Source organism: Sorex fumeus, unplaced genomic scaffold (assembly GCF_029834395.1).
Source record: "Sorex fumeus unplaced genomic scaffold, SorFum_2.1 ptg000037l, whole genome shotgun sequence".
In the NCBI taxonomy this organism is placed as follows: Eukaryota; Metazoa; Chordata; class Mammalia; order Eulipotyphla; family Soricidae; genus Sorex; species Sorex fumeus.
Window position 1 is genome coordinate 71,919,499 of NW_026606094.1, and position 22,338 is coordinate 71,941,836.

The following is a 22,338-nucleotide window of genomic DNA, read 5'->3' on the forward strand; positions in this document are numbered from 1 at the left end:
CCATTTGAAAACTCTCCAAATTCCTTATCAACTCTGCACAAACACTACCCCAGGCACAATTTCTCCAGCTTTCATTGATCTGTGGTCACTGTCCCAGGACACCGAGACTTCAAGATCAAATTCTAGAAAAAGCCTCTGTCTCCCATGCTACCTCAATTTTATTTAAAAATAGACTTGCTATTTACTTTCACCTAAAATTAGATACACTCAAAGGCCAACTTTGGTTTCTGAAAAAGAAGTTAACAAATGGTCCTCCAATCACAGGATCAACCAATTTTTTCCAACAAAACAGGTCCCTCAAAAATTAGGGGTAGGAGGCTGGAACCATAGCACAGCGGGTAGAGTGTTTACCTTGTACCTGGCTGACCCAGGTTTGATCCCAGCATCCCATATGGTCCCCCGAGCACCACCAGGGGTAATTCCTGAGTGCATGAGCCAGGGGTAACCCCTGTGCATTGCAGAGTGTGACCCAAAAAGCCAAAATGAATAAAAAAAATTAGGGATAAACGCATAACTCTGGTGCTTAGACTCAGAAACAGTCTGTGAAATGTACACAGGGCATGGGCACAGCAGAACGTAAATGGCCTTGCATTAGGAAACTAAAGTGGAGTTGCATTCTTCCAGGAACCTAGAGACTATTAAAATTCTTACTGTAGTCTGTGGGGCTGGAGCGATAGCACAGCAGTTAGGGCGTTTGCCTTGCATGCAGTTGACCCGAGTTCGATTCCTCTGTCCCTCTTGGAGAGACCAGCAAGCTACCGAGAGTATTCCACTCACACAGCAGAGCCTGGCAAGCTCCCCATGCCGTATTCAATATGCCAAACACAGTAATAAGAAGTCTCACAGTGGAGACATTACTGGTGCCCGCTTGAGCAAATCGATGAACAGTGGGAGGACAGTGCTACTATAGTCTGTGGAACTGAGAAGTTAGGAGAGTAGATTTCAGTTCCTGGTGACGGTGGCCATCTAACTATAGGAATTGAAGCCTGGTATTTACCTGCAGGATTCAGCTCTCAGACTGTAATGGGGTTGCAAGAGCGAGCTGCAAGCCTCCTGCAGCTCTGCCAGTCCTGACCTTTGCACTGTCTTTCTCTGTTCCATTATCCCCCAGAGCACTGCCTCTCCTCCTTCCTAAATTTAAAGATGACTGGCAGCACAGAAGACAAACAGAAAGGAAAGTTGATGGGAAAAAAATGAGTCACCTTTCAGGAATTTGCTTCTCAGTGTCTCAATACTTGCCTATGATGCTGAATCAATTCTTTCAATACAACTTGCTTTAAGAGCCTGGTGTTTGTTATATGTACTGATCTTATGTTTATACCAAATACTCACTTCTTTTCAGAACCACTTGTAGGGACAAAACATCAAATGTGAGCAGTCATATACCTCAACTCCACTGGAGAAAATCAGATCAAAATTACATAGTTTTAATAAGGTCTTTGCACCAGCTCTTGATAAGTTAGAGATGATAATTACAGCTCTTTACTCTTCCCACTCAACCCCCAGAACCTTAGAACACCCTAAAATCTAGTCTGTTGCAAGAACCATTCCCTACCTATGGACTTAAGTCAGGAGAGTCTGATATTAGCTGAGGTTTGTGTGGCTTCAGACTGGCCTGATTTTTTTTCATGCTGCCATTTTGAATTAACATAGATTTTCCTCTGCAACTCAGGCATTTTCTGATCAGGCTAGTGAGCACACACACACACACACACACACACACACACACACACACACACACACACACCATCATTAACACCAGTACAAAAGTATGCTTCAAGACATTTGCAAGCTAAAATTAAACAGTGAATCCAGAAAGGCCATATTATTTTTACAGAACCCTGCAAGTCATGTTTGAGTCACAGCAAATGACAGGTCTCTTACATGCACGTAAGTTGAATGAACGCATCCCTCCCTAAACCCGAGTTCTTCCTCAGTTGTCTGAAGTTCGTGCTCTCCTCCTCCCTCTAGCTTTTTTTTTTTTTTTTTCAGACTGCATTCATTTGGGTCTCCACCCTCCCGGCCCTGCAGCCCAATAATCCGCGCCCTAACAGACAAGAGAGCCCAGGAAGCAAAAGCAAAACATGAGCCGGACAATCATCCCAGAAACCCGGGAGTGGCGCCGGGATGACACCGGGTTAACCATCTGGGCACCGCTCCGTCCTCGGAACCGCCCAGGATGCGATGTGTGGGGAACTTGCGTTAGGTCCTGCACCAGCCCATCAAATCACACTATTCTGCGATTGCATCCAAAGAACCTGGCCCTAGGCAGTGCGGCCCCGCCAAGCGGGCGCGATCGGGTGCGTCGCCCCCGGGAAAGGTGCAAGGGGGCAGCCGCGGGGGTGGGGACGGAGGTGGGGGCCGGGGCCCACAGGCGTACACCCCCACGGGGCAGTAACTCGGCTGAGAGAAGCCAGCCGGATAAAGCAGCACGGGGGATTCTGCGAGCTCCGGAGACCGAGAGGGATTCGGGCAGTGCGGCGCGGGGCCAACCCGCCTGCAGTGCGCGCGCCCCCGGGTGGGGCGACCCTCCCCTGCAGTCCTCGGTGCAAGAGCCTGAGTCCCCCGCACGCCGGGCCAGCTCCCCAGACCCCTTAGAGGTCCCGCCGCGCCCCGAGCAGCTCCCGCGGGGACCCGGCCCGGGTTCGCTGGGACTGCAGGAGGCCACCGAGCCCGGAGGGCGGCGGGGGGACGCGGCTGCAGGGGTGCCCCGGCGCCCTGCCACTCACCTGCGCTGCAGGGGCTGCGGCTGCAGACCAAGGCGCGGGCGCGATCACTGCAGAGACATCGGGGGCGCAGTGCGGGGCGGCGGCGGCCGTCGGGCGCTCCCCTGCGTGCCCAGACTCCCGCCCCCCGCCGGCAGCCGGCCTGGTTCACGTGACCGCGGGGCCCACCCGCGTCCACCCGCACCCGGGCCCCCGGGCCGCAGCGCCGCCCTCGGCCGGGCCGGGGAGGGCAGGGAGCGCCGCAGAGAGTGGTTCCCGGCGCCCTCGACGCGCCGAGCCGGGCGGTGGGGACTCGGGCCCCGGGTGCTCCCAGCGCCTCGCCGCGCGCAGCCGTGCCGTTGCTACGGGCGGGCCCCGGTAACCGTGCACGGTTTCCCCGCGGAGAAGCGGGTCTGGGACACTGTTGACTCACTCCTCCGAGTCGGCCCTGGGCTCTAAGCGAGGGATGCTGCAACCTGGTAAAGAGAAAAATAAGCCAAACCCGCGGCGTGTTGAGAAGTCAGACCTTATACCTGGGCTGGACGTAGACACTCAGAGAGGCTCAAGACTGGCTCAAGGTCACATCGCAAGGGGCGAAGCTATTTTTCCAGACGTGGGCTAAGGAATCGTGACTGTGCGTGCGTGTGTGGGGGGTGGGGAGGAGGGGTGTCGGCAGCCAGGTTATTGGTCTATTAACACAACACTGTACATTTTATAAATTATTAAGAAGAGATCTCAAAGGATCTGAAAAGACAGCAATACCATCGAGGTCCTTGAAAAGATACTCAGGCTCCGTGGTTGAAAATGAAATATACAAGGTAGATGTTTTCACCTGTTTGATAAGCCAAAAATCATTATCTCCTGGAAGAGCTGTCTCTCAAAGGAACCAGTATGTATAGACTTGGGTTAAGAATTCTACTTCTGAAATTCATCCTACAAAGATACGGATGTCGAGTGGCTGAAAAGACAATACAGTGGGTAGCACCCTTGCCTTGCATGAGGTCAACCAGGGTCGATCTCCAGCATCCTATATGGTCCCCAAGTCTTTTCTGATCTTCACCAGATGTAGCACAAAAACAAAACACATGCACATGGAGTTAACGACCCCGAACACAAAGCCATCCACTGCTGTTTTGGGTGACTGCAAACATTGGATGAGAATGTCCCTCAGAGAGAGGACTGTTCTAAAAACCACGGCTCACCAATACAACGGATTTCTTTCCTGCTGTTAACAAAAGAGGATGTTCTGCCTCTTTGTAAGGATAGGAAAGAGTCCCACTCTTTACCAAGCAGAGGAGGAAGTCACTTGCAGTGCATTGTGTGCTATCACTGTGGATAGGAAAAAGAAATGTCTGTAGTCATATTTGAAAGGCAAAGAATATCTTTGGAAGGCTACATAGTAACTGTAATGGTAGAAGTCACTGGGGAGTAGGGGGTGGGGGAGGGGGAGTGGAGGCAGGGGAGCAAGGAACTTTTTCCCATGTCTTGGGAATGTTAATGCCTAGGCTTGTGGTTTGCCTCCTCTGAGCTGAGCAAATGAATACTTCTGGGAGAGAGGGGAGGAATCAATACTGATCCTACAGAATAAATAGAGCAGTGGAACTCTTGGAGCACAAAGGAACCTTATTGTGCATTTAGTCTAACCAAGGAAACTGTAGCCCAATGAGTTTGAATAATCAATATTCAAAGTTCCTCGAGGGCTTGTTCCTGGGTCCTGTCCCAGATCTAATGAATTGAGAGTCTCTGGGGTTGGGCCAGGAATTTTGTCATGCTGTCCAGCTGATTCTCTTGCACATTAATGTCAGAGAGCCACAGGCTTAAATGCTTAGCATGAGGGCACTCAGTAAATCACCACTGAGTGAAAAGTAAATCTACCTCTGTGTTTTCATAAAGCCATACTAGGTCAACTGTTTATGTAAAGTAGCACCTGTCACTACACTGGACTTCTTTCTGGATGATGCCAGGGGGCACAGATAGGGGAGCCCACTCATCTAACTGCCCAGTCCAAAATCTCAAGACCTGCTCTTCTGTCCATATAAACCCCAGGACACTAGATTCAGGATCCCAAGTTACACGAAAGTTGATGGACACCTGCTTTCCTTGAGGAAGCACAAATTGGTTCCTGTTGGATTTCTATTTAGGAGGCAGACATGGTGGCTGTCCGGGTTCACAGAAATGAGAGAACAGAATAGTCAGTCTCACAAGTAGAAAACCATCAAGCTATATTGATTAAAAAGCAAAAAAACAAAACTTTGGGGGCTGGAGCAATAGCACAGTGGGTAGGACGTTTGCCTTGCATCCAGCCAACCCAGGTTCGATTCGAGCATCCCATATGGTCCTCCGAGCACCACCAGGAATAATTCCTGAGTGCAGAGCCAGGAGTAACCTTTGCCGGGTGTGACCCAAAAAAGCAAAAAAAAAAAAAAAAAAAAAAACCTTTTATCATTGCTGCCTACAACTTATGTGAGGTTTACATATGGGTAAATTAAGAGGTTTCTGTGAGCTTCATTCAAGGGGAAATTTGTGTTAAAATAACCCAAAATTATTACATAGTCCTATTTTGCTATTTCAAATTGTTCAAGATTTAAGAGCTAATACATAGCACACCAACACACCAGACTTCTGTTTCCTGTTAAGGAAGGCAAAAGTTTTTTGATATATCAAGACACACACACACCCCTAAATAATGTGTATTGGGGTGATTGTTATTTCAGTTTTTCTGTGAGTCTTTTCATGCAGATACTCATAAAATTCACCTCTAGTAATCTAGATAAGGGGGAAAAAATATGGAAACTTTTTTTTTTTGGCGGGGAGGGTTTTGGGCAACACCTGACAGTGCTCGGGGATTATTCCTGCTTTGTGCTGAGGGATTCCTGGCAGGGTCTGAGAAACCATTCGGGGCCCTGGGGATTGAACTGCATCAGAAGAAGGCGAGGAAAGTGCCCTGCCTACTGAGCTAGCTTCCTCACCCATCTCCCGTTGATATTTTGAGGTTATTCCCCACCCCTTTTCCTACACAAGCCAACTAATGCTCACAACTAATTACTCATGCTCATAAGATAACACTAGTAACTAATATTTATGAAAATATTTAATAGTAACACAAATGGGAGTTTATATGAAGAAATATAATTCTAACGTAGTACAGACCTGTTGGAACTGAATGCTTACAGGTTTTTTTTTACTCACTTAAATCACTTAACTTCCCGTTAGTCGTCAATTTACTCGAGCGGGCGCCAGTAACGTCTCCATTTGTCCCTGTCGCGTGCTAGTGTAGCCCAATGGCATCTGTTCACTCTGGGAACATGAAGAGCCTCAAACCGATCGTTCATGATCTTGACGAAGAAGTCTGACCATCTGGTAGGTGGGCGGCCACGCGGTATTTTGACATCTCGTGGAATCCAGTCAGTAACAGCTCTAGTCCAGCGGTCATCTTTAAATCTCATTACGTGACCAGCCCATCTGATTTTCGACACCTTGGCAAATGAGACAGCGTCCCTGATTCTTGATCGTCGATGGATGTCGGAACTCCGGATTCTTTCTCTCATTTGAGTGAAACATGATATTCCAAGCATAGCTCTTTCTATTCTTCTTTGGGAGACCTGAATAGCGTTCTCATCCTGTTTGCGTAGGGCCCAGGTCTCTGAGGCATATGTTAATGCAGGAAGAACAGTGGAATCAAAGAGATGTGCCCGGAGCCGGAGGTTCTTCGTCCTCTTAGCTATTTTTTCGACGTTCTTGAAGGCATTCCAAGCCGCTCTTTTCCTCCTGAGCAGCTCGGGTGCCAGGTCATTTGTCATGTTGACTTCTCGACCTAGGTACGCATAGCTGTTGCATTCGGAGATGGTCATTCCATTGAGAGCGAATGGGGCATCAGGAACAAGGCTGTTTCTCATAAACATTGTCTTCGTAAGATTCAGCTGTAGTCCTACCTTTCCACACTCACGGTCAAAGTCGGCCAGCATTTGTGCCGCTTGGCTGATGTTTGGTGTTATTAAAACAATGCCATCAGCAAAGCAGAGGTGGTGTAGTTGCCCACCATCTATCTTCACTCCCATTCCTTCCCATTCGATATGCCAAAACCAGTAACTACAACTGGTCTCATTCACCTGACCCTGAAGGCTTCACTGACATGGCAGCACTGAGAAGGATGAGAAAGGAGAGGCCGACAAAATCTCAAGGCCGAACTAGACTGCCACAACGACGGAAGACAAAAATGATCGTCTGTACTTTCAATGCACGTACGCTAGCATCAGATACATCCATCAAGGACCTGATGGTACAAGCACAAATGATCAAGTACGACATCATTGGTCTGACCGAGACAAGAAGGCACGAATCTCACCATGCCGTTTTCGACACTGGAGAAGAATTGTTCCTCGGAACATTCGATAAAAGAGGTGTCGGAGGCATCGGTGTCCTTGTCAACACAAACTTGGCCAAGAGCATTGATTCATTCGAATGCCTAACAACCCGAATCGGACGTTTACATTTGAATAGATGTGGCTCACTGCCAGCAGTTTCTATCTTCGTTGTCTATGCACCAACATCTCATTATGATGAAAAAGAAATCGAGAAGTTCTACATGGAGCTGGAGAAGTTCTATAAAGAAGACCACACCTTCTACAAGATCATTGTGGGTGATTTTAATGCCAAGATGGACCGAGAAGATCAGCTGAAGAACTTCACATCGGGACCCATGGCCTAGAATGGAACGAACAGGGTGAGAGACTGTCTGAGTTCATCATGTCGACCAAGACCATTCATGGTAACTCACAGTTCCAGAAGGCAGAATCTAAACGTTGGACATGGGAGTCTCCCGGTGGACGATTCCACAACGAAATAGACCACATCATATTCAATCGACGGTTTTGCCTGACTGATGTCGCTGTTGTCCCAAAATTTCGAACGGGATCGGACCACCGTCTCCTTCGTGCAAAATTCTACTTCACAGAGCGGGGAGAAAGGGCTGCAAAGTTCAAAAAGAGAACTCCCAGAACGACCACCAACTGGGAACTCTTCGGCACTATTGCGGCAACATGGGAAGATGCCATTGTTGACAACATTGACGAGGAATACGATCGACTGGTTCAGCACCTCCATGAATGTGCGAGGAACGCCAAGAGAGAGATAGCCACAAAAAAAACGCCTGTCTTCGAAAACTCTTGAGCTAATTCGCCAGCGTGGTTTGGCGCATGCCTCAGGCAACCGCAAGCTAACGTCCGAGCTCGCAAAGCAGTGCAGAGATGCGATCAAGGAAGACCTCAAAGAGAGAAGAGCAGAAGTACTGGTAGATGTGGCAGAAGCTGGGAAAAGTATTTGTTATGCCCGCCTGTCCTTCACCAACTACAAGACCAAGATGACTGCCCTCTGACGTCCTGATGGATCCATCACATCCTCCAGAACGGCAATGGAGAAGATTATCCATGACTTCTACTCAAATCTCTTCGATAGCCATGTTCACTTGCCGACATACCAAATTCCACAGGATGGATATGTTGTTCCCAACGTTCTCCCTTCCGAAATCCGACACGCCATTTCGTCGGTAAAGAAACAAACAGCACCCGGCCCAGACAAGGTCAGACCTGAACACCTGAAGAACCTGCCGTCAGTACTCATCAATACACTGGCTCGGCTCTTCACTCGCTACCTGTCTGAATGCAAGGTTCCGTCCCAATGGAAAACCAGCAGGACCGTACTACTGTTCAAGAAGGGAGACATCCATGACATTGGCAACTATCGCCCGATCTGCCTATTGTCTGTCATCTACAAGTTGTTCACTTGAGTCATCCTAAATAGGATTGGCAGAACACTAGATGAAGGACAACCATGCTAGCAAGCCGGGTTCTGCAAAGGATTCAGCACCATCGACCATATCCACACAATAACCAAACTCATTGAGGTTTCTCGGGAGTTCAAGATGCCGATCTGTTTAACGTTCATTGATTTAAAGAAGGCCTTTGATTCTGTTGAGACGGAAGCGGTCATTGAAGCCCTTTTTTTACTAAGCTAGTTTTATATTATTTATTAGTCAACTTAAAAATGTTTTTAGGGGTCAGAGTTACAGGACAACAGGTGCTTTCTCTGTGGTACCATATTTTCTAACCTATAATTATCTTTATTTTGGTTCTTTTGGGGTCAGGCCTGCTGGTGCTCAGTGGCTACTTCTGGCATGGTGCTCAGGGGTTATGCCCAGCGGTATTGAAGGACCAGGGGCACCAATGCTCAAACCAGGCCTCCTCCATGTGAAGTATGTGCCTTACTTCTTCAGCCTTTATTATTACAAATAAAAATTTTATATCAAATATTTTATTTCATATCCTAAAATATATGCTTATGCTTTATATATTTATTCGAGCATACTTCAATGAAATGTAGTTTATTTTATGTTTGCAATCACTTTCTCTCAGGGTATGTTTTCCTCTGAGTCCTTGATAGTTCTATTTTAATAGCGATTTTAAAGTCCGTACATACTAACTTTATTATTTCTGTTGATTTCCGTCCACTATCATTGCATTATTTTCTGTTTTTGTCTCTGACAGGACAGTGCTGGGGTACCTTCACTCTGAGGCCATACGTTAGCCCTTTGCTGAATTCTACCTTGCCTCTTGCTCCTCAATAGAAAGTTCCATGTAGTCAATAAGTTGATTCTTGATGGTAGTAACAATTTCTACTTTTGTGTGATCTATGGGTGTTTGGGGGGGAGAACCCAGTCCCACTTCCGGCCCCAGGCAGGGATTTCTTCAGGATTAATTCTTTGTCCAACCTTATGGATCTCCACCCCCGGGCCTGCCCAGATTGGTGTGCAGTTGGTGACTGAAGAGGACACTTATGCCAATGTCTAAGGTTCAATTCCGTGTCATTTTCTCTTCTTCAGAGCTCTGCCTGACAGCTGCCTCGAGCTTCTGACCTCTGCGTCTGCTGTCACGCGAGAATGGGGCTGTTTTCTTTCCCTTTCCTCTGTCCTGTGTAGCTCAGAAACAGTTTCCCGACAGAAAGCAGGGGCTCTTAGAGGCCACCTCTCATTTGTTTTCTTTGTTTTGAGAAGCAAGACCCCACTTTGTTGGTCTATGCCTAATGAAAGTTACTTAATATACTTCCCCAGTTTCCTGGAGTAGAAAGCAATTCTTGTTACAGGACATTTTTCACTTTTCCCAGTAGTGACCCCTTGGTCCCTGCAACTTTTTTTCATGATCTTGAGTATATACCTATATAAATTGGGTAAACAAAAAATAAATCATAAAATAAAGCAATTTGGGGGGCTCGGTGGCCACATCTAGCAGCGCTCAGGGATTACTTGTGGCTCTGTGCTCAGGAATCACTCCTGGTGGGCTCAGGGAACCCTATGTCGTGATGGAGATCAAGCTCAGGTCACTAGCTTTCAAGGCAAGCTCCCTATCTGTTGAACTCCAGTCCCTAAAACAACCAGTGATGGGGCTGGAGTGATAGCACAGCGGGTAGGGTGTTTGCCTTACATGCAGCCCAACCCAGATTCGATTCCCAGCATCCCATATGGTCCCCCGAGCATGGCCAGGAGTAATTCCTGAGTGCATGAACCAGGAGTAACCCCTGTGCATCGCTGGGTATGACCCCAAAACAGTCACGGTCCTCCCATTATTTATCGATTTGCTTGAGCGGGCCCAGTAACATCTCCATCGTGAGACTTGTTGTTACTGTGTTTGGCATATCTAATACATCACGGGTAGCTTGCCAGGCTTTGCCGTGCAGTAGCTTGCCGGGCTTTCCGAGAGGGGTGGAGGAATCGAACTTGGGTCGGCCATATTGGCCGCTTGCAAGGCAAACGCCATACCCGCTGTGCTATCGCTCCAGCCCCAGATCCAACCAACCAGTGATGCTCAGGGCTTACTTTTGGCTCTGCACTCAGGAATAACTCCTGGCAGTACTCAAGGGACCATATGGGATGCCAGGGATCAAATCAGGGTGGCAATGTGCAAAGAAAATGCCTTACCCATTATACTATCACTCTAGCTAAAGTAAATTTTTTTGAAAGTTGTACCACTGCATGTTGGTTGCATGCAAGGCAAACGCCCTATCTGCTGTGCTATCGCTTCGGGTAGGGCATTTGCCTTGCATGTAGTTGACCTGGGTTCAATTCCTCTGCTCCACTCGGAGAGACTGGCAAACTATCGAGAGTATCTTGCCTGCATGGCAAAGCCTGGCAAGCTACCGCGATGTATTTGATATGCCAAAAAACAGTAGCAACAAGTCTCACAACTTGTTGTGAGATGTTACTGGTGCCCACTCGAGCAAATTGATGAACAATGGTAGGACAGTGCTACAGTGCTACAGTACCACTGCATGAATGGGACTGTGACCCACAGGCTAAGTATACCCATCAGCACTTTTTCTTTCATGGTCAGATGCAGAAGTCTAGGAGGGGAGGCACATCTGGCAGTTTTCAGGGCCTCCTCATGGCTCTGTGCTCAGAAACCACTCCTGGCAGTGCCCAGGTGCTTTTATGTGATGCAGGGGATAGGAAGGATCAAACAAAATCTCCCATGTGTAAAGCAAACACCTTACCCCCTTAACTATTTCTCTAGCCCCTAGGAGCACTGATCTTAACCCTTCTAAGGGACTGCACACTCTGATGGAAAACCAACTAGACCCATTATTTAAGAAATAATTTCAAGAACAACCCCACCCCAACCCACGCCCCCACCCACTCCACCGCCCCTCAAAAAGAAGAAAGCAAACATAGTTTATGTACAAAACTTCTTCAATATACTAATCTAATAGACACCTTTCCTGACTGTATCCAATATCTGTTCAAGGACTTGCACGCTTCTACAGAGATGATAAAGCTGCAGCATAGCCCTCCCCTCCAGAAGGCAGAGGCCTGCAAGCCAATTAGTTATGGGTGAAGGCAGGAGATGCATTCAGTAGGCACTGCTGCCAGGGTGGCAGGGACAAAGACATAGACTTAGCATTTGGAGCAATGTAAACAAGTTTAGAAGATGATACTATCTGAGGGTCAGCCAAACCTAGGCTATTTAAAAGCTTGGAGGCTGGGGGTGGGGGTGGGGCACTGATCCTTTGCTGGCAGGTGTGATGTTTCTGCTGAAAACCCTGCATTCCTGAAAGATTTCTAGTAACAGTATTGTACATGAAGGTAGTAATGTAATTCATTGAAAAAGACTTGCCCTTTTCTTTTTTCTTTGTTTGCTTTTTGGGGTCACACCCAGTGATGCACAGGGTTTACTCCTGGCTCTGCACTCAGGAATTACCCCTGGCGGTACTCAGGGGACCATATGGGATGCTGGGAATTGAACCCGGGTCGGCCTTGTGCAAGGCAAATGCACTACCCGCTGTGCTATTGCTCCAGCCCCATTATTATTATTATTATTATTATTATTATTATTATTGAGACTTGCCCTTTTCTTTTAGCTGGTATTATCCCCTTAAGAACCACCTATTGAGATTTTCAGGAGCCGAAAATGCATCTGGAACTGAGAAAAGCCTTTAAAGCATTGAATACGGGGACTGGAGTGATAGTACAGAGGGTAGGGAGGAAGCTTGACTTGCGTGCGCCCGAATTCAATCCCTAGCACCCTATGTGGTCCCTTGAGCACTGCCAGGAATAACTACTGAGTGCAGAGCCAGGACTGACCCCTGAACATCACTGGGCGTGGCTCCAAAACAAAACAAATAAATCAAATCAAATATTGCTGATGAAACATTTTCTAGTTAATGCCTCTTCTTGTATCAAATTGTAACAGAAGAACAAAGATCAAAGATCAAATGCTCAAATCTCCTGGGGATGAGCAGCCCTTGTAATGTGAGAGACCCAGTGAGTGAGAAAGCCACAGAATCACAGTGTACTTAATTGTTCGAGAACCTAAGAGAGGACTGGCACCATCCGGCCAAGTTGAGAAAGACCAACTCGTCAACATCAGCCACCTGCCTTCATCGATGACAACCTCAATTAAGAGGTTAGTTTTCTGATTTTTGGTTACCATGGAAACACATCCTTCGACTGCTCTTAAATCCATTTACTAGAATTATAGCTCCCGAGTCTAGGTAACACAGAGAGATTTTAAGGATCACAATCAATTTTTTATATTATTTTTAGGTTCTGATAAGTACTTTGGGCATATAGGAAATTTAGACAACCATAAATTGTATTTTGGCAAAAGGAAGGTGGTAAAAATTTGAATTAAGTGATGGGTTTGCAAGTTCTAGTGTTTAAATATGTCACTTCAATGAGTGACTCCTACTGAATTTTAGATGAGAGCTCATGAGTTTTCTATACCTGCGATTAGAAGCATTTCTGTCCTCTCTACCCTCACAACTGTACCTATAGGAGCCATTCATGGGTTGAGCCAATTCTACAGATAATTTATAGGGGACTTGCTGAGGCCTGAGCTTGTGATCATCAAATAGCAGACTAAAGGATTCTGTGATCACACCGGGCATTTTAGTCTGATCCTTTCTTGTTCGTTTTTCTAGAAAAGGTCAACCTCATGCTATGCACAATTCTGAAATAGAAATTTAATATTCTATAACATTTGAGCCCACCTAATAATAGGTAAGACTATATTCAAATATATAAAAGTTGAGCATCTTATATTTGCAATGGGAGGCTTTTTTGCAATAGCTTTTGTTGTTTGTTTTAGGGCCACGCCTGAAGGTACTCAATGCTGGGGGATCACTCCTAGTAGTGCTCGGGGGAACATGTGGTGCCAGAAATTGAACTCAGGCCTGCTGCTTGCAATGCTTGCATTCTGGTCTTTAGAATTATCTCTCTAGTCCTTGGTCTACACGTTTATGTATTTATTATTATTGTTTATGGGCAAGGTCTCCCAAGTGGTGACTCTCAGCCCAGTAGGTCTGCAGGAGACCAAAGACAGGCCACCTCAGACATGCTCAGAGGTCATCGGGGCTGCACTCAAGAGTGTCTGGGGTCCTTGTAGTCTGCCCTGGGTGATGCTCAGGAAGTATGAAGTGCCAAGAATCAAACCAGGATCAGCTGCAGGCAAGGAAGCATATGCATATGCTTCACTCCTGAACTCTCTCTCTTACTCCTGTATCTGCAATTTTAACATCAGGTTTACTTGAAATAATGTTTTACGTGGTGATTATTATTTTTTAATTTTATGTCGAACCAAACCTATCTAAATTGTTATAGGAATTTAGTTCTACATTTTATGGAGGAGAGATTTATTCCTTAGAACTGCAATCTGTAAGTGGTTTTACTAAAAGAAAAAGTGAGAGTGGGGGTGGGGTTGGGGAGATGACTCAAAAGGCCAAACTGCCTGTTTTACATGCAGGAACCCCCGCGGTTCCATCCCTGTCTCCAAATGTTCCCCTTCGGAATTCCAACAGTAGCTTCCAAGCACTGTGCAGGATGCTCCCTGGAGCACTGTCTGGTGTAGCTCGCCTCTAAGGAATTGGGGGCTCCCAAGCAGTGCTCAGGGGACTCAGAAATCACTCCCTGTGCTACTTGGCCCAACTGCGCAGACATGAAAGTTCGCTGTTCAGCTGTGGTACTGGAGGCACCAGGGCCACCCTCAATGATGCTGCAGTTCCTGGGAGGAACTCAGAGTCTTCACAGACAAGGTCTGAGCTCTAGCTATCTCCCTGCCCCCTGACTTTGAACACCAACCATATGTTTGTTTGTTTTTTGTTTAAGGGCCACACCTGATGATGCTCAGGAGTTCCTCCTGGCTCTGCATTAAGGAACCACTCCTGTGGGGTCAGCAGACTCATCAGGGATGTAAGCGATAGAGCCCAGGTCATCCACGTGCAAGGCCTTATCCACTGTACTATCTTGCTGGCCCCCATCTACCATACTTTAAAGAACCAAAAATTGAAAGCAGAAATTATTTTACTGCCATATTGAATTCATAGATTGTTTATCTTTACCTAAATGCTTAAATGAAACAAAACAAAACAAAAAAAGGACTGGATTGAGCTTTAACAGGCTGGAGTTTTAACACCAAGGGGAGGGAGTGTGTTGGTTGCAGAGGCCCTGAGATTGATTCCTGGGATCACAGGGCCAAAATGAAAAACAAAGGATTAAGTTTTAAGAACTATTAGAACATTTCTAATTAGGGAAGTAAATAGAGAAAGGAGACTGGCTGTGGCCTAGGAAGTTAGGGTGAGAAATGAGTACTAATGGGTCTGGGCATTTCTTTTTGAGATGACAAAAATGTTCTAAAATTGATTGTGAGAAAGGTTGCACAATTCTGTGAAGTCACTAAATAAACTGTAAAAAAATTTTAAAAAAAAGGAAGTGTGTTAACATTAATTTTATTACCAAAAAAAAATCTTCAAAAAATACTAAAAAACTATTGAACATTGCCCCATTGCCCAGAACAGAGGAAAGAAGCAAATGAGTTACTGATTCAAAGATATTATGGCCACAGAAGTAAGATGTTAGAGAAAGAATCCAAGTAGCATATTTGATTTACTGTTCAGTCTTAATTATAGAATTGTGATAGAAAACAGAAAGCTTTAAAAATTACAATTACATGTGATAAGAAAAAAAATAGAGCAGTTTGTAAAAAAATCTTATGCCTTATAAAATTTAGCCAAAATTGGGGCTGAGAGAGATAGTACAATGGGTAGGGTGCTTGTCTTGCACATGACTGACCCGGGACCTGGGTTTGATGGTTCAATTCTCTGCATTCCATTTGGTCCCTGGAGCACTGCCAGGAGTAATTCCTAAGTGCAGAACCAAGAGTAACCCCTGAGCACCATAGGGTGTGGCCCCAAACCAAAACAAAATTAGCCAAAATAATACAAAGAAAAATAATAATCTCAAGGAATCATTGATCTAAAGATGGGTAGAGAGAAAAATTGTGCAGAGGGAAAATGTAGCAATTCAAATGAAAATTGCTTTGCAATTCCTTTGTAAGATCATCCCATTTTTCCTGTAAAACAAACAAAAACCTGCCACTTGTTTTATGTAAGCTCTCTGTAGTGATGCTCTTCTTTCTCTTGATAACTCTAAGAGAGCATAATTACACATTTAATTAAATTTAGGTACTAAGGGCTGGAGCAATAGCACAGCGGATAGTGCATGTGCCTTGCACATGGCCGACCCGGCCGACCCAGGTTTGATTCCTCCGCCCCCCTCAGAGAGCCCGGCAAGCTACCGAGAGTATCTCGCCCGCAAGGCAAAGTCTGGCAAGCTCCTGGTGATGTATTCAATATGCCAAACACAGTAACAAGTGTCACAAGGGAGACGTTACTGGGACCGCTCGAATAAATCGATGAACAATGGGAGGACAATGACAGTGACTAGGTGCAGAACTAGTGAAACATCTAGGATGACTTTTTAAAAGATTCAAGTTAGGTTAATATAAAATTCATTTTGGCAGAGTAATTCCAACACGTGAATAAAAAATATGGTAGAAGAAATTGCAACTAAGACAAAAAGGGTCATCCTACCCTTACTTCTATCTTTTATAATAAATGCCCTGCAACACCTCAATTTATATTGTGTGCTGAATTGTTATTGCAACTATTTAATAGAAAGAAAAATTTCCTTATATTGTTACAACAAAGAATTTTAAATTAATGAAATGTCTTATAAATCCCTAGAAATCCCCAAGAGGAATATAACTTAGCTGTTACTAGAGACCAAGAGGACATTCTTCATCACACTCTGAATTTTTAGAGTAAAACCTCAGTAGATCTCTCTTGTCATCTGCGTTTAGATCATAAAACAAATTTATGTTAGTCAGCTCGGAAGCACTTAAGCTGGCTTTGTAAATCACTGGCTGGACTGACTCTATTCACTAACATCATACACTCTTCATAGGAGGCTTGATCTCTATCCAGGCAAGAGACCACAGACAATACAAAGTGCTCACAGACCTGGGAGGCATGAGAGAGGGAGGGAGGTGGGATTCTCCCCACTGTTTTATTCTTTTTCTTAACAATAATCCAAGGATATCAAAAAGAGTCACTAATACCTTCTGAGAACTTCAAGCTGAGGGTTAAAAAATAATTATGGCAGGTTGAATACAAAATCACAAGAAATTATTACCTAAATTATAAATGAAATACAAAAACATGGGCAAAGTATAGACTGACAGACCCAAGTTGACAAACTGCATGGTACAGACAAGTTTCAGTGAGGGAAAATCAGGCACCGGGTATCATTTCAGTGACTGTCCTTGGTCACAATCTGTGGTTGACAGGGATATAGACTGTGTACATATAGCTATTGTTTATACATTGTACACACAGATGCACACAAACATAGATATACATATACACACATAAGTATATATACATCTGTATTTAAGACAATCATTTAATGTTTTCCTTTATCTCCTAACTGCATATTATTCTAAATGGGTGGTATGCAGTTAATTCTGCAAAAAATAGATAAGAAACTAAGTTGAAGAAAACTTTAGGTTTTCTCTCTTTGGGGAGGGAAGATTACCATACACAAAAAATTACTGATGATCTAACATTTTGTTATTAGTTTTAAGAGTCATGAAAAATTTCTAGCCCTGGAGGAAATATTATCTTTCACACAATTTACTTTTTAAAATGTACTCAATTTTGGATACTGTTGCATCAATGCCCACTGCTTACCAGAATGCAAAAAAAAATTACAAAAGAGAAAAGCACAGAAGAATATATATTCAAGGGTATAAAATTAGTGAAGCTAAATTAAGACTTTTTTGTTTTTTGTTTTGTTTTGGGCCACACTTAATGGTGCTTAGTCTCCTCCTGGCTCTGTGCTTAGGGATCACTTCAGGAAGGGTTCAGGGGACCATATGTGGTACCTGGGATCAAACCTGACAATTCCCAGACATGTTGTGCACCAGGTCTGGGCAGATATGGGATGAAGGATGACAGGTGCGTGGAGAAAACATTTTCTGGGAGTAGCCAGTGGTTGTTCACATTATTGTCCCAGACACTGAGCCCTTTGCACCCTTAAAAAAGAAAGACAAATAAAGTTCCTGAGGAAATCAGTGCTTGAAGAAATTTTTCACAGTACAATTTACCAAAAAATATTATTTTGAAAAAAATTAAAGTAAGTATGACACATTTAGCAATATTAAAGAGTCCAGTGAACTATAAGTGAGGAGGTCACAGCTCCAGTCTGACTTTTCCATGGGACAGAATGATAGATAGTAGACAGGATACTTGCCTTACACGTGACCAACCCAGGTTCAATCCCTGGCACTACAAACTGCCTGAGTGTAGAGCCAGGATTTCAACGCTGAGCACCACTGGGTGTGCCCCCCCCAAAAATTGATTTATCTCACTAAAGGAAAGGTACAAAGAACCAGCTCAACTAAGAAGGAAAAAAATTTAAAAAAGAACTATGCCCTAGTTATGTTTTCATTACATCTTTCTAAATAGTTCAATGTAAGCAGATACAGAATGACATGAAATTCAGAAATATGCTGCTTCTAATAGTCCAGTACTTTTTCCTTTTCTTAAGTATTGGAGATCAAACCATAGCCACACTCATAAAAAGCATGTGCTCTACCAAGAGTTCCCTCCCATTCTCTTTTTATTTTTCTTCACTCACCAAGATAGCATCCTTAAGTAATGTCCATGTGAAGTAACACCATATGGGCAGTTACTTTCCATTTCCTCTAATTCAGTGAAAGGTTTTCTGCATTATGTCTTCTATACTCCTCCAGGCTGAAAGTTGAATGGTAATGAAGACTTTTCTAGACATAACTGACTTCATCAAAGGTGTTATATTTTGTTGGTCCCAAGAAGTTTATGTTTTGATGAGGAAATTGTCAACAAAGTAGTCTATACATAATCGTTGATCACTGTATCACTGTCATCCTGTTGTTCATCGATTTACTCAAGTGGATGCCAGTAACGTTTCTATTCATTCCAGCTCTGAGATATTAGCAGCCTCTCCTTACTCGTCTTTCCCAACACTGCCGTATTGGAGGCTCTTTCAGAGTCAGGGGAATAAGACCCATTATTGTTAGTTTTTGGCATATCAAATACGTCACGGGTCGCTTGCAAGGCTCTGTCTGCCATGTGGGCGGGATACTTATGGTAGCTTTCTGGGCACTCTGAGAGGCATATATATATGTGTGTGTGTGTGTGTGTGTGTGTGTGTGTGTATGTATGTATTTCCCTCTATGACTTGTTGCCTACTCTCTGAATCCCATCAAATATGGTGTGGTAATTATGGAAAATGGGTAGGGAGTGTCTTATAATGTGTCAGGAATATGTTCACTCATATGTGAGGCTCGGCCTGAGCATGTGGAAAGCAGCAGCTTGGAGCACGGCAGTGGTTGGGTAGTGGAGGTCTGCTGCTGGGGCTGGGTTCCTTGGGGCGGGAAGGGCTCTCACACCCCACTCTGGGGCGCTTCGAGTGAAAACAGCCTGGCACAGAGTTCATTTTCCTCTTTCCCTTCAGCAGAAACTAAAAGGCATGGTATGGGGGCCTCATTTTATGTTCCCTTCTGGGAGAAGAAGCCATGAGTTCTGGAGGGTGGCCGATGATCATTGATAATGTTCTAAAAAGTCAAGTCAGAGTGCCTTGCAGTACAGAGGAATGAAAGGTCACTGGACAGGACAAATTTATCTCTTTGAGGCAAGTTGGTGCCAATCTCAAGAGGATTCAATAAAATCAGAACCATTCCCAGATCATAGAATTCTAAAGTACCAGATGTGGCCAGTAAACTCTCTTGAAAGGATAAAGATTAAAAGATAAAAACCGGCAATGACTGGTAGAAGATAAATGGAAGAGAGTTAAGCCCAATGACCTCAAAGAAAGTGTTCATTTTTTCAATATTGGAAAGCAGTAGAAAGACACTTACACAGAGCAGTGAAATTTGGCTCTGCAGCTTGGCTGTTAACCATGGGCCCCACAACCTCTTTGACAATTTCCTCAACAATAAAATAGGTACCTTAAGAAATACTTTATTGGGAGTTGAGGGTTGTTTGGTTTGGATAGTACGCTGAGCTCTGTCAGGGACTACTCCTGGCTTAAAGCTCCTCAGGGCTTGGGGGAACCATGTGATGCAGAAACTTGAACCCAGACCTTTCACATGCAAAGGAGGCATTCTTGTCTTAAAGTACTAGAAGCCAGTTTAAATTAAAATCACATAAAATCTCTTTGTTTAAATTCAGAATCAGGCCAGTGTATGGTGGTGGGATTGGTGTTTGAATATTAAATGTAATCAAATATTGTGAACTACTTTATCACAATCACGACCATCCTGTTATTCCTCGATTGCCTCGAGCAGGCCCCAGTAACGTGTCCTTCGTCCTTCGTCTTAGCCCTGAGATTTTCAAAAAAGTGCCATATTCAAGGCTCTTTCAGACTTAGGAGAATGAGACCCTTCATTGTTACTGGTATTTGGCATATTGGGTACACCACGGGGAGTTTGCCAGACTCTGCCGTGTGGGCAGGTTACATTCAGTAGCTTGGCAGTTTGTCCAAAGTAGGAATGAGATGATAAGATGTCGTGCAGCTGCATTTGCGGCCGTGCTTCCAGGAGCTGGGTTTTATAGTCTCTGAGTCTTGGCCGTTGATGGGATTACCCGGCAAAGTCTCCTGCCCCCGCACCTGGCTGTCCTTGCCGGGGTCCCTTGGAGGGGAGCGGGTTGAGTTTTTCTCCCCACCCTGACCAGGGCTCTGGCAGCCGAAGACCTCCAGAACCAGCCACCACCATTCTGAGACCACTCTCCGCACACATGAAGGCACCGGCAGGGGAACAAAGGCACGCGGGGTCCCGGGGCTGAGATCTCCAAGCCTACTCGGATCAGGGCTGAGCATCCTCCACCCAGATCCTCCAAATTCCAGTAGGCAGGGGTCACACCCACCAACTGGCCCCCGGGCGCAGTGTAAACCCATCAAATTATAATTTACTGAGTTAAATATATATATGTATATATATATTTTGAATTGGGGCTGAAAAGATAGTACAGCAGGTAGGGCACTTCTCTTGTATACCAGGGCTTATACCAGGGCACTTCTCTTGTACATGTGGCTGACCAATGTTCAATTCCCAGCATCCCATATGGTCCCTGAGCATAAGTATGGTCCCTTCAGTTCCTGAGTACAGAGCCAGAAGTAACGCTAAGCATCACGGGAGGGGGGGGAGTGGTAAAATATGTATGTGTTTATGTACATATATGTATACATGTGTATACTGCTACAGTCATTGATAACTTTTAGTACCATTGACATTACAATTTCAATCACAGAATCATACTTCACTCTGTTCCACATTTAAATACTACTAAATGTCATTTAAATATCATTTTCTACTTTGATAGGTTATATATAGTACTTTTTAATTTATAAAATACTTTATAAAATAAAAAAATAATTTCAGAATCAATTTCCACTTAATAGTATTTGTTGTTACTTCGTGTGTGTGTGTGTGTGTGTGTGTGTGTGTATAATTTTGTTTTTGTTTTGGAGGTCATACCCAGCAGTGCTGATGGCTTACTGCTGGCTCTGCACCTTAGGGATTGACAACTCCTGGCAGAGCTTGGGGACCATGTGGGGTGCCAGGCATTTGACGGCATACAAGGTAAGTTCCCTATCCTTTGTATCTCTCCAGTCCCTGTTATTTGCCTTATTTTTACGTGAGGCAGAATTGAGGAAATTTGAATGGTTTTTTTAATTTCTTTCTTGAGACAGTTTTATAACACACTAGGATGAAGTTTATTCATTCCTTAAAGAATTAGGAAGAGCAATATGATGGTTTTTAAAAAATAAGCACTGAACAGATATAACTGCAACTCTGTGACAGTATTTTGATGCATTTTATTATAAAGAAATACATAAATAATTTATCCTATTTATGACACATCACTAGTCACTGGGAACCAAACTTACATAGCATAAAGTCCTGGGTGAAATAAATGTCTCACTGTTTATGGATTCTTAAGTTATTAAAGTTGCTACCCTAGCACTGCATCTCTCCTCAGCGAAGCAGTAAATGCTATTGAGTACAATTCAACATCCATTTTCCTCTTTCCCTTCAGCAGAAACTAAAAGGCAGTTATAAGCCCACTGGCTCTTGATTCAGGTATCTTCTGCTCTTTGAAAGTTCATGTAAGGCCACTTAGCTTTCATGAAAGACCTAATTTTGTACCTGTTTTCAATGACTGAATAAAGTTCAAAGAACATCATTGCTTTTATGATGTCAGAAAGTCGGAACATCCGGCTAGCATTCAGAGTTTGACTTTGCAGCAGCCATTCCAAAGGCAGTGAGTATCCAGAGCAGTAAGTATGGTGCCACCAAGCTCTTCCCCAGAACTACTCCAGAGAAGCTGAGACTTACTAGTCAGTCTTGCTTATAACCCTGTGTACTTTTGTGTACCGTATGGTATGACATGGTAGATTATGTTTTGGATCTGCTAACACTATGCTTTTGCCATATAAATGAAGGACAATTGTTTTTCTCTTAACACTATTACCATGTACAAGATTTGGGTAAGGGAGAGGGAATGTGAATTTGGGCCACACCTGAAAGTGTTCAGAGCTTGCTCTCCACTGTGTTCAGAGGTCATTTCTGGTGGTGATCAGGGGACCATACGTGGCACCAGGGATTGAATACAAAATATTATATAGGAACACTGAAATTTTGAGTAGCAGTGCAGCCTGCAACGTGAAAACAGTAAGCATTGTGCTCCTGCAAAAGACTTTTCAAAT

The 22,338-nt window shown here is 44.5% G+C and overlaps 1 protein-coding gene across 2 annotated transcripts in view; it reads right to left on the bottom strand.

Moving 5' to 3' along the window:
• The window catches only part of SCRN1 (secernin 1), a 70,453-nt gene extending 67,192 nt beyond the window's left edge, over positions 1-3,261 (bottom strand). The window contains exon 1 of one of the 2 annotated variants that reach the window (XM_056118182.1): positions 3,239-3,261. The gene's annotated coding sequence lies outside the window, so the exon portion shown is untranslated. Of the gene's footprint in view, positions 1-2,729; positions 3,011-3,238 lie in introns of those variants that run through there. The other variant, XM_056118181.1, reaches the window with a different exon arrangement.
• Positions 3,262-22,338: the final 19,077 nt, after the last annotated feature.